Here is a 13,158-nt window from a genome sequence, read left to right as displayed (position 1 = left end):
GAAGAAGAAACATCATGCACATCAAACCCACTAGTTTGCGACACACAATAACAAAAATAGACTTCTTCTATTTGATTACTATGCTCCAAAAAAGAGAGTTCGGCATTACATATGAGTGGTGTTGGGGGTACATCACGTTCCCCAATAAGTAAAACATGCTTACCATTGGCCTCAAACGTAAACGTATTATGTTCATAACTCCTTTTGAGTGATGACCCTAACCCATACAACCACTCCCGTCCTAAGATGACATTCGCACGAGACATATTCATCACTTGGAAGTCAAGAACCATAGTGTGTTCTTGCACAAACACAGGCACTTGCCGTACTAGAGTATCCCACACATCGTGATCATCCCCCTGAATGGTGGACACCACATAACGATGAGAACTCTTTGTCTCCGGCAACTTTAATTTCTTAACTAATGCATAGTTCAAGAAATTGTGCATGGCACCATCATCAATGAGAATACGTACTCGATGACCATAAATGGAGCCATGCATACGGACCAAATCGTGTGGTCCAACTGTCTCTTGCCACATAGATGCAGTGAGATTACACTCATGCAACTCGGCAGTGTGCGAAACCTCTACCGCAGAATACTTAGGATCAGCATCCAAGGGAAGCGTTTGCACCATGTGTACAACCTTCTCCTTGACCTTATCCTTATTCTTGCGAGGCAACTGTGGACAATTTTTCTTCTCATGATCACTACCTAAGCAATGATAACATAGTTTCTCCTTCTTGGCCCGTTCATAGTCTTGTGGAGACAATGGACCACTTGACCCTTTAGACTTCTTTGTGTTTTCAGTAGAATTGCTGGCAAGTTTACGCTTATTAGCATTAAATTGCGAGCCATTGAATTTGGCCGGTCTATCCATGCCCTTCTTATCCATGGTGTCATCAAAGATAAGGGCACTTTGGATAGCCACTTCTAAAGTTTTAGGATACTGCGTTTTAACCTTTGCCTGATATTCTTTATCAAGGCCTCTAACAAACCCACGAACCTTTTGAAAGTCGTCCAAACCATCTAGCTTGAGAATGACTTCACGGTATTTGGACACATACTAATTAAGTGTAAGACCTTCCATCTTGCACTTGTCCTAGGCTGTCCAACTCCGATCTTTCTCATTTTGCGCGGTAAGAACTCCTTTTTAAAAGCTGCCTCGAACGCCTCCCAAGTCTTAGGGCGAGTTTCAATAGGTAGACTCATCCACCACTTGTAGGCTTTACCTTCAAGTGTGAGACTCGTCTCAGTGGCCATAACAGCAGCGGGAGTGCGGCGTAAGCGATGCAAGTCCATCCACTTGTGTAAAAATGTATGGACCGCATCCTTGTTACGATCGCGCTCCTCTCCCTTAAACACAGGCGGCTTCACATTTTTCAACATAGCCCCTTCCTACGTTGCAGAGGGTGCAATAGATTCTACTGTAGGATTTGGAACAAGAGGAGGCATAACTATCGGAATAGGCCCTCCACTTGCCGCCGATCCACTTGCAAAACGTGCCATAAATTCAGTAAAAAGTGTGCTTATGTTTGTGAAATTGGTATTGACATTTGTTATAGTGCGCTCAAGTGCAACTACCCTTGAAGTGAGACGCCCAAACTCTAACGTGTCTACCAAACTACAATCATCTAGTGGACTCGCACCCCCTTCGGCATCGGTCATGTTGGCATCCCGATCAGGTGCAACGGCCTGTCGCGAATCACCCACACCACCACCCAAAGGGTGTGCCTTACTAACATCATGCATATCATTCTCAAAATCGAAGTGAACATGAGACGGTTCCGCTGAGGCCACGGTATGCACGTGCTTACAAATAGAGAACGGATTACCTTAAAAAGCGAACTCCAATTGAAGCGCCATAGAAGAATTCCTCTTACATGCACGAAAATCGAGAAGAAATCACCACTCGAGTCGTCAATCAACACATGCATGCAAAAAAGTGTGTTGCATGTAGCATGTCGTTGAAGATTCGTCCACCAAAAACTTCCAAACTTGGAGCATAGAAAACTCCTCTCACAAATTGAAAGAAGGAAAGTTGAAGGTGAAAAGGTCACTTTCCTTGTAGTTTGTGTCCTCCCTTGAAAGAATAAGTAGAGTTCTTTTGAAGAGAAGAACAACACAAGTGAAAAGGTGAAGTGGCTAGCACACTTGCCTTGGAGTTTGAGGTGGTGGGTTCAAAACCCTTCACTCCTTGGATGGTGAAGCCTCCCCCTTGTGCCACTCAAGTAAGGGAGAATTCTCGCGTGCTCGCCAACGATCACTCACCGATCGCCTTCTAGGACTGCCGGACTGCCTTGGTCGGCATCCGCTGTGGTGGCCGTACGGGCAACGGGTAGGCGGCGGCGCTAGCTATGGGCTGTTCACGTAGGCGTCCGCGCGGCAGGTAGAAGGCTGCGCTCGCTTCTTTTGCTGCAGCGCCGAGCTGTTTCCCGTGTGCAGGTCACGCCCGCTGGCTCTGATACCAGTGTAACGCCTCCACTACGGCTGCGTCTTCCTCAAGCCGCCATAGCCTAGGCGTGGAGAAGAAGAGAGGGTGGAAGTCGGTTCACCTCCCAGCCATATAATGACGAGTTAAGGTTTCTCGTTAGGTTTTATACCAAAACCCTGGCTTGTGTCCACACCTCCTAGCCCGGCCGCCCATCTTACTTAAGAGCCGTGCTAACTTAGATGTGTACACACATCGACCAAACCCTAACGCCCATTAACCCCTGAACCCCGCTAGCACTAATAATACTCTCAAGACTCCGAAAGCTATTAACTTATGCTAGGGCTCGACTTCCGTAGGACCATAGTCCTGACACAACACTAGTAGTGTGTTGTAGCTTATGGATTATGGCTTTATGCATTGTGTGAGATGGGACATGGCTTCCCTCTATGGTTAGGGTTTGACTACTACATTAGGGTTTGCTCCTGTGTGTGTGTGCTCTACCTATTTTTCATCATGGTATCAGAGCCTGGTGCTCTCTATTAGGGTTTATGAGTGAGTGAGAGAAGAGGGAGAAGAAGCTATGAAGAAAAGATGTGGAGCTTGCCATTGGAGCTGTGAAGTTTGGAGCACATCGACTTTCACCAAATCTGAGAGCTTGGCCTACCGGAACACTAAACATCCTTGAGTGGATTGCAAGTGCAAAAACACAAACAACATCAGATTTGAGTTGCCCAAAGCAAAGGAAAAATTTCTATTTTGCAAGCTCTCCATTGAAGCTTGATTGTGGTGAATGTATGAGGCAAATGGTTGTAAATCTGGCAAAGATTCATGTATTTGGCAAATGGGAATGTTTTGGCAACTCATGTGCAAGCCCTAGAGTGAATTTGGAGCAAGTTTGATGCATTGGAGTGATTGGAAAATTACGGTTTAGAAGCCCTCACAAAAAACAGAGAATAGAGGTTCAATTTTGATGCAATTGGAGCCGGTCTCTTGCAAAAATCAACCAATTGGTGGCTTGGGTGCATGCCTAGGAGTGTTGGGAACACACATATGTCTTCAATAGCCACAACCAACTTGCCAAATCCCTCCAAGAGCAGGTGGCGCAGCCTAAAGGCCAGAAACATGATAGATTTTTGATAGTCTTGCAAAGTGAAGGTCAAATACTAGTTTTGCGATTGATTAATCTCAAAATCTTCTTAGCAATTTTGTGATACACATAGAGGAGAAGGTTTCTATGTTGTTTTTTGGAGAAATTATGCATTTTGGTTGCTAATTATGAGTTGATTAAAAAGGCTATAAATAGTGATTAGTGAAATAGAGGGTCATTAATTGGCTAATTACTCTCTCAACTTCTACAATTGGTCTAATTCCTTTTACATGGAGTTAGTAGATATCATTGCTAAGCTAATGAATTCCTGGTCCCTCAATTTGGACAAGAATTGAAGAAATTAGAGCACTTTTCCTATTGGTTTTTATTGGTTTTTCTCAAAACAGAGAAAGAGGGATTTGATATTTCTGGTATGTATGCACCTTGGTTGGTGTTAATATGCAACATTGAGCTTGTTTGGGTGTCAATGCAAGTTATCCACACTTGATTGAACTACTATATTGCAATTTGAAGCCTTGGAAAGCATACCAAAATAGGGTATTTTGGATTGAGTATGCCAGTTCAATTTGAATGCAATCAGTGTGATTTTCTACATCAATAGTGAAGTTGGTTTACTTTGGAGTATCTGGAACACTTATTAGAGTATGATTGAGCTGAGAAAGGCTCATTTACAAAATTGGACGCGTGTGGAAGGTACATTTGCATTGAGCAAATATGTCAGACAACCCAGTACAAATTGTGGATGAGAAGTTGGATAGAAAGAACTTCCAGGCATGGAAGTACAAGATTAAAAGCTTTCTGAAAGAAAAAGGATTCTGGAATCTTGCTACAGGTGCGGAGCCAGAGCCGGATCTACCCCGATGACCTACACAACAACAAGTTGTAGCTCATAAAAAACAGTGGGTTAGAAAGAGCATACAAAGTTTTGCATTACTCGTCTATATGTATCTCGGATGCTATACTCATACATATACATGATGCTGAGAATCCCAAGGATGCATGGAATACTTTGGTAAAGCTGTTTGATACAGATAAATACTAGTGCTCGTAAGTCTTAGTTGAGACAACAGATTCATAATGTGAAGTGAAAAGGAAGGAGTATTCATGATTATGTACAAGAGATAAAGAAGTATGCAGATGCATTGGCAACTATCAATGCCCCCATGCCTGATGATGATTTGGTAGACATTGCCTTGCGTGGTCTTGGCAAGGAGTACAAGTCTTTTGATACATCTATCTCTGTTCGGAGTACAAGTTTACTAGATTTTGATGAGTTGGTTTCACTCTTGCTTGTTGAGGAAATCAAACTCAGTGACTCTTTTCATGATACATCTACTAGCCATGATGATAATGGTAGGAATCAAGCTTTCTATTCACAAAGGAGATTTAGAGGTAGGGGGAGATTTGCATCACGAGGTCGTAGTAATGGTCGTGGATTGGAGGATAGGTCACCACAACATAATTTTCAGCCTTCATATGGTGCTAGAGGTGGTCGTGGATATACACCTCAGAGAGGCAGAGGTAATCCTTGTGGAAGAGGACGTTGGTAAGGCCAACAAGCATCTATGGAAAATGTGGAATGACATTATTATAGAAAGCCTGGTCATATGGCATGTGATTGTTACCGCTGCAAACAAAATGATTTGAGAGGGGGTAGAGCACAACATGGTGGAAATTGTGCAAATGGTGGAAATTTTGCATCAAGCAGTCATCATGATGGCAGTGCAAATCACTTGTTTGCCATGAAACATGTCATGGGATCTATAATGACACATGGTGACAGTGATGACACTTGGTATATGGACTCTGGAACATCAAACCATATGACTTGTCATGGCGAATGGTTTGAACATATAAAGCCAATGGATGTGAAATGCTATGTGGAGACGGGTGATGATTCCCAACATGCTATCACTCATGTTGGGAAGTGTACCATTGGTGATGCACAATGGTGAAACAAAGTCTATGGCAGATGTCTTATATGTGCCTTCTATTATAAAGAGTTTGGCCTTAGTTGGTCAAATGGTTGAACAAGGTTTACAAGTTCGTTTCCAACGAGCATGGTTGCTTCGTTGAGCATTTCAAAAATGGATGTAGAGTCATTTCCAAAGGCAAGAAAGAAGGCAGGTTATTTAAGTTGGATGCTGGGATTCCTAAGTTGAAATCAGCCATGTTCTCTAAAAGCCAAAATGTGGTACAAGACATTGAAATGTGGCATAAAAGGATTGGATATGTGAACAGACAAAGGTTAAAGAACATGCAGGCAGCAAGAGGCATTGTTGGTGGGCTGCCTAGATTCAAGTATGATGGGAATATGCATGTCTGTGATGCTTGCCAGTTTGGAAAGCAAGAAAGGTTGCCATTTCCTAAAGAAGGCAACATGAGTAGCAGGCCACTTGAGATTGTTCATAGTGATGTATGGGGTCCTGCACAAAACCCATCCATTAAAGGTAGCTTGTATTATGTGGACATTCATTGATGATTTCAGCAGAATGACTTGGATTTACTTTCTCAAAGAGAAGAGTGAAGTGTTAGGAAAGTTTATGGACTTCAAAGCTTTTGCAGAGAAGCGATATGGCTCTTGGATAAAATGTTTGAGGACAGATGGATGTGGTGAATACACCTCACATGCTTTTGAGAATAATGAAACTTGGAATTTGGTTGCCTTACCCCACAAGGCAAAAATGTCATTGGTTGCAAATGGGTTTATAAGGTGAAATGCAAACTAGATGGTTCCATTGAGCGCCATAAAGCGTGGCTAGTAGCTAAGGGTTATGCACAAACCCAAGGCTTGGACTATGATGAAACATTTAGTCCAGTTGCAAAGATGGGAACAGTGAGAGCAGTCATTGCTATGGTTGCAGCAAATGGTTGGAAAATGCATCAAATGGATGTGAAAAATGCATTTCTAAATGGTGATTTACAAGAGGAAGTTTATATGGCACAACCAGAAGGATATGTACACCCGAGGTACCCCAGTCATGTATGCAGGTTAAAGAAAGCATTATATGGTTTGAAGCAAGCACCTCATGCTTCTTGGAGTGATAAGATAAGCCGATATCTTATCTCCTTGGATTTCAGGTTTCTTCAGCAGATTCTTCACTCTATGTGAAGAAAACAGATCATGGGATTGTCTTGCTGCTTGTCATCTATGTGGATGACTTGATTGTCACAGGAGATCATGCTACAGATGTTATGCATGTCAAGAAGGCATTGAGTGGGCAGTTTGATATGAAAGACTTGGGTGAATTGAGATATTTTCTTGGGATTGAAGTGATCAAAGACCATGCAGGGACATGGTTAGTGCAATGCCAATATGCATTGGATATGTTGGCAAAATATGGGATGTGTAAGATTCCTCCCCAACCCCTCAAGATGTCTAGTTTCTTCCCTTGTAATCAATCCCCTTTTCAGAATAATAAAAGATCTTGTTTTTACCTGTTTTGGCCTAGAGAGAGAAAATATTCTAGAGAGAGATAATTTAATTTTTTTGATATCTTTGGATGGAAAAATATCCCTTCTTATTAAAATAAATTCCCCTGAAACAGAAGTTTAAAAAGAAATTCCTAAGGTGCATTAGAAATAAATTATAATGTGCACAAAAGACCTTAGCCTAAGGGTCCCTGTTTTCAGAAAATTTTGGATTAAGGTCCAAACAAAGGTTTGACAGGCCAATGAGATTAATCCAAATGTAGGGAGGAGATAAATTGAAGAATAAAAGAAAAACCCCCTAAAAATGAGTAAATGCTCACATAAGATGAAGAGTGAACTAAGGACCAAAGAAAAGAATTAAAAAACTGAATTTTGACACCTCAGTGTGGGGATCTCCCCTCATGAAGTAGGTGCCTTTTTCTCATCATTACCCCCAATTTTGGATCAATAAAATGAGATATTTTCATCTCTCCTATCTCCTGTTTTAAATCTAGATCCAAAATGTAAGCTGAACTAACCCAAAAATGGTCAAAAATTGACCAAACTGATTTGGAAAATTGTGGAATCAGTTTGCTTGGTTAGAGGCTCACTTTTTCCTATAATAGAAGCCTCCCCCTTTGTAAAAGCTTAATGGTGTTTATGCACTGTTACTCTACTTCTGTCCCCTGAGCCATCTACATTGAATTTTTTTAATAATTCAATTGTTTTTGGACTAATCCTCTCCAAACTGAATTGGTGGCCAGTATTGCTTCAAACAAGAGTAGAACCCTCAATCCCTCAAGCCAAAGGAGAGCTTACAAGCTCCATGTAAGCTAATTTTTCTTACTTTGTTTACGAATTTTAATGAAAAACCTATGGTTTTCTTGATTTTTATGTTTTGCAAATGATTGAATTAAATTCAAATGCTATGCCTTTAATGGAAAGGCCACTCCCTTCTCTTCTTTACATTCTAACCCTTCTTAATCCTAGAAAGATTAACTAAGTGATTAATTAAACTCTTCTTATTGTTTACTCTCTTGAATTTAGAAAATTGTGTAGATTAGAGTTCTATAATTCTAAATTGGGTTAATTAAGTTAAGTGAAGAAAGATAAAAATGAGAAATGGTCAGCCATACAAAGGAGGTTATGGCAAAATTTTCCAAAATTTTGTGAAAAAGAAAGTTTATTTTTATGTTATTCCAAAAGAGTAATTCCCACCATTTTTGCATCTAAAAGAAATATTCTAATTACTCCATGTACATATTCACCTATGAATATGCATGGATATCATTGATATTAATTATTAAATTTGATTTCTATGCAGCATAGAAAATGCATAATGGAAATTTTTCTATTATAAAAGTGTTATTCTTATTAAATTTGATTTTATGCATAAATAGATGCATAAAAGGATTTTTTAAATAAAAGTGCTATTCTTATTAAAATTGATTTCTATGCATAGAAAGATGCATAATGGAATGTTTTTAATTATAAAAGTGTTATTCTTATTAAATTTGATTTCTATGCATAGAAAGATGCATAATGGAATTTGTTTTATTATAAAAGTGTTATTCTGATTAAAATTGATTTCTATGCATAAAAAGATGCATAATGAAATTTTTATTATTATAAAAGTGTTATTCTTATTAAAATTGATTTCTATGCATAGAAAGACACATAATGGAAATTTTTTAATTATAAAAGTGTTATTCTTATTAAATTTGATTTCTATGCATAGAAAGATGCATAAAGGAGTTTTTTTATTATAAAAGTGTTATTCTTATTAAAATTGATTTCTATGCATAGAAAGATGCATAATGGAATTTTTATTATAAAGGTGTTATTCTTATTAAATTTGATTTTATACATAAATAGATGCATAAAAGGATTTTTTTTAATAAAAGTGTTATTCCCATTGAAGCTCATTTTTATGCATAAATAGATGCATAAATTTTTTTTAATCAAAATTAGAATTCTCTTAAATTCTATGAGTATTTGATAAAAGAATAATTAAATACTCTAAGAGAGAAATTTCTATCATTTTATATTCACACGGATTGTAAAAAGAAAACTCAGGAAATCTATCGAGATCGAATTATTGAGATAAATGATTAATTGATTCCTCATTGGAATTCGTAAAACTAATTTAGAAATCAATTAAGTGAATATTCTAAGAAAGAAATTCAGTAAAATAGTAACTAAATTATCAAACCTTTTCGAGAAAGATAGTTTAGGAAAAATCTTATCCAACTCAAACCTCGAATCAGACTATGACCAAGACCAAACTTATTCGTCAGTTTCGAGAAAAGAAGGTGTGACCAGTTTAGAAAAATACACTCAAAACTCCCGCTAAATTTGAAACTAAGTTTGAGACCCTTCGAATTGATCAGTGGATCAAGGTGATAGAATTCGAGGAATTCTGGTATGAAATTCAGAAATCCGATCAAGAAGTTTTGGGGATACTAATTCAAGAAATACTCCTTGTATTTAAAAGAAAATCAAACTGAAAACTTGCATAAAAACCTTGTTTTCGTAAAGGACTGTCTTATGCCAGAATGCTAGCGCCAGAATGCTAGAGGGAGCATTTGGTATATGTTTTTCTAAGGGAAGTTCGATTGCACAACAACTAGGGCGGGGAGTGTTCAAAGGACGGCTCACGCGGCAAAGCCTGTTGACCAGCCTCGGTATAGTTGAAAAATGGTGCACTTCCGGTACGATGGGCGAGGACCGACGAAGCGGTCCCTGAGTGAAGTGCCAGGACACCTAAGGAGGATCCTGGAGGGTTCTGACCAGGAGATGCATGGACTCGCGGTGCCTATGACACCTATGCGTATGTCGTAGAAGATATGTATGATGAACGAAATGATTATTGTAATCTATTACTAGATCTCGTTGACCAGTTGGTCTCAACAACGGAGAGTCCAAAGAAATACTATTTTTTGAGAAACAAGGGACACCTAAGGAGGATCCTGGAGGGTTCTGACCAGGAGATGCATGGACTCGCGGTGCCTATGACACCTATGCGTATGTCGTAGAAGATATGTATGATGGACGAAATGATTATTGTAATCTATTACTAGATCTCGTTGACCAGTTGGTCTCAACAACGGAGAGTCCAAAGAAATACTATTTTTTGAGAAACAAGGGACTGGATGGAATTTTTGAGTTATGACATCTGTAATCAATAACTGTTTGTCAATGGATTATTTTATATGTTAAAGTTTTAAAGTGGAGTGTGTGCATATCTATATTCGAAAAAGCAAAAGTTAAGAAAGGCATTCAATTATGGGTGGGTGAGTAATTGTCTAGTTCTACCGATTCCAGTTGTTGGGTGGTGGCTAACCCATGGGCCGGATGGGGTAGAATGGAATCGGTGGAGTCTTAATAATCAAATTGAAATAATAGGAATACGCTTAGAATTCGAGTAGTTAAATAAAAGGGGTAGAATGGAATCGGTGGAGTCTTAATAATCAAATTGAAATAATAGGAATACGCTTAGAATTCGAGTAGTTAAATAAAAACCTGAAGAATTTCTCAAATGATTAGATCAACGGCTGTGCGCCTAATTTCAGTTAGGAAAAAAACGTTGATTTCTTCAAATTAAGTCAGTGGTAGTTTTCCTTCTATCTGGTTTAATCAGGTGAAGGATAGTTTAGTCTCTTGACCCCGTTAGAAAATTCGTTAAGAAAATAAAAAAGGTGGAATTGTCCTCGTTTTTCGAGCAAGGGAATTTTTCCCGATTTCGGTTTCGGTTTCGAAATGACCACCAGATTAGTCTTGTGTCCGGACATTCGAGGGTGAGGCCCCAAGTGGGAAACCCTATCTCGCGCAAGAGGAAGCTACTTCCACTGCTAAAAACTGGGAATCTGATGCACGGAGGGGACAGAGGGGTCTCACAGCTAGTATCAGAGCGCTGTTGTAAACTTATGAAACAGTAGTAGAAATTGCCTAAAATTTTAAAGTAAATCTGGGAAATAATGTTTTCACTTGTTAAGATTATGTTTGAACTGAACTTCATAAATTGAAAACTCATAAACTGAACTCGATTTTTAGATGGATACCCCAAATCTGTCTAGCATTCCTCGACTCTCCTAGAGTCAGGATATAATCGCCTTTGCCTTCGAAAATCTCATCAACTCCGCTACAACCCGAGGAAGCAGAGTGAGACTCGCTCGTCACTTTGAGGGTCTATACTTTCCTGATCTAGTAGAGCGACGTCAGCATATGTGGTTCTCTAGAGGGCGAAGTATTCGCGTCAATACCAATCAACGACAGAGACTCAGATAGAATATCTCGCTAGCCATGATCTTGATAAGGCTAGGAGTTGTTCATTATGTACAACTCTATAATCACTCACCCCAAAATTTAAGAAATTTTTGTCGTATTTTTAGACTTCTTAGCCGCTTTATTCCTAGGAGAAGAATTATAGCACCATTATCCGGATGAATCATGTATATCATAGCATGTATCCATCGCAGTATCGCCTTTTTATGCGTACGCGATTGAGGCGGTGACTTTTGGAACCAAGATGCTCTATATATATATCAAAAACTTTTGATAATAAATGATGTTTTATAAAAGATTCTAAATTTTTTCGTGGTTGTAAATATTGGTTAATAAAATTATCAGAGTGAATCTTGTTTTCAAGAATTATGATGAAATATTTATTTGTTTAAGAAATAAATCTAAAAAATTCAATAGTCATAAATCTGATGACAAAGTTAAGTTGACAAAAATATCATTTTGTCAGAATCATGAGGCGCGCGGGCCGTGGTAGGCAGCCAGATCCTCTTACTCGATGAAATCCGGACATTCGTAAAGCCCTACACCGATCCCAACCTAGTCCCTTCAAGGGTGAAGGGGAAGAGTTAGGAGAAGTAGTGGAAAAATAGATCGAGGCAATGGAAGAGTGTTTTGATGTAACCGGTTATAATGAGAAGAGTAAGATGGCTCTTGCCAGATTGAAAATTGTGGAAACGGCCAGGGTCGCATGGAGGAACCATTGCGAGACAAACTGTCTCGACCGAAATACCCGGACCTGGTCAGATCTTAAAGCTTACCTCAGGAAGAGGTTCTGACCTTCGGGCTTCTTGGAAACCAAAATGAATGAGTTCTTGGAACTGAAGCAAGATAGCCGGAGAATTGAAGAATACCATTAGGTATTTGCCCTTCTCCTCAAATATTCTCCATTTCTCCTCAAATATTCTCCACTTTTGGATGAAGAGTAGTTGATGGGCCAGATTCATTCGAGGGATGAACGAGCCATTGGACACTTTAGTGAAAAATGCCAAACCAGTCTCAATGGCAGAAGTTGTCACAGAATGGCAAAGGACTTTGCCAAAGCATTTGTTGTTAAGGTCCCGCCGAAACCTGCACCCTCAAAATTTAAAAGGTTCCAAACCCCAAGAAGTGCTTCAAACTTTCCTCCCCCAAAGAGGCAGCAAGGCCCTATTCAAAATCAAGATGCTGGGAAATTCAAAAGTGAAGGAAGACCCTTCCCTCAGAACATTTTCTCAGGAGCCCCACCTCTTTGAAGGATTTAGAGGGATGAGCTTAGAAGTGAGAACAGGTGTTTTGGGTGTCAGGGTTTCAGGGTTTCAGTCACCAACTTAAAGACTGCCCGACTCCTACCTTGTCAAGAGGACAAGGAAGTCAAGGACCCAGAGTACAGAGACCAGTCCCTTTGTATCAGTCAAATCAGGGTCCGTCTCACCAAAATCAGGGCAATCCCAGGAGGACTCCAGCTCAACCATCTGCCTCTATTCAGAGTAATCTCAGAACTCCCTCCCAGGAGGACTCCAACTCAACCATCTGCCTCTATTCAGAGTAATCTCAAATCAGGGTCCGTCTCACCAAAATCAGGGCAATCCTAGGAGGACTCCAGCTCAACCATCTGCCTCTATTCAGAGTAATCTCAGAACTCCCTCCCAGAAGTGGGGTAACCAAAGAGAAAGAGTTCCGCCCCAATCTGTAGCAACCAAAGCGGTTACGATAGCAGAAGTAGTGGAAGAGAAAAGAGTCAGATTTATGCCGCGATTGAAAACCAAGGGCCAAATCATCAATTCTCTATCATCCATGCTCTAGCTGAGTATAAGGGTAAGCCATTTAAGCTTTTGATTGATTTAGGCAGTACTCATTCATTTATTTCCCTAGGATGCTTGCGTAAGCTAGTCTTAGAACAGAAATCAGGGAAACCTATGCAAG

The sequence above is a fragment of the Cibotium barometz genome, chromosome 43 (assembly GCF_041138505.1).
Source record: "Cibotium barometz isolate CiBa-2024 chromosome 43, ASM4113850v1, whole genome shotgun sequence".
NCBI lineage: Eukaryota > Viridiplantae > Streptophyta > Polypodiopsida > Cyatheales > Cibotiaceae > Cibotium > Cibotium barometz.
This window is presented reverse-complemented; position numbering follows the sequence as displayed.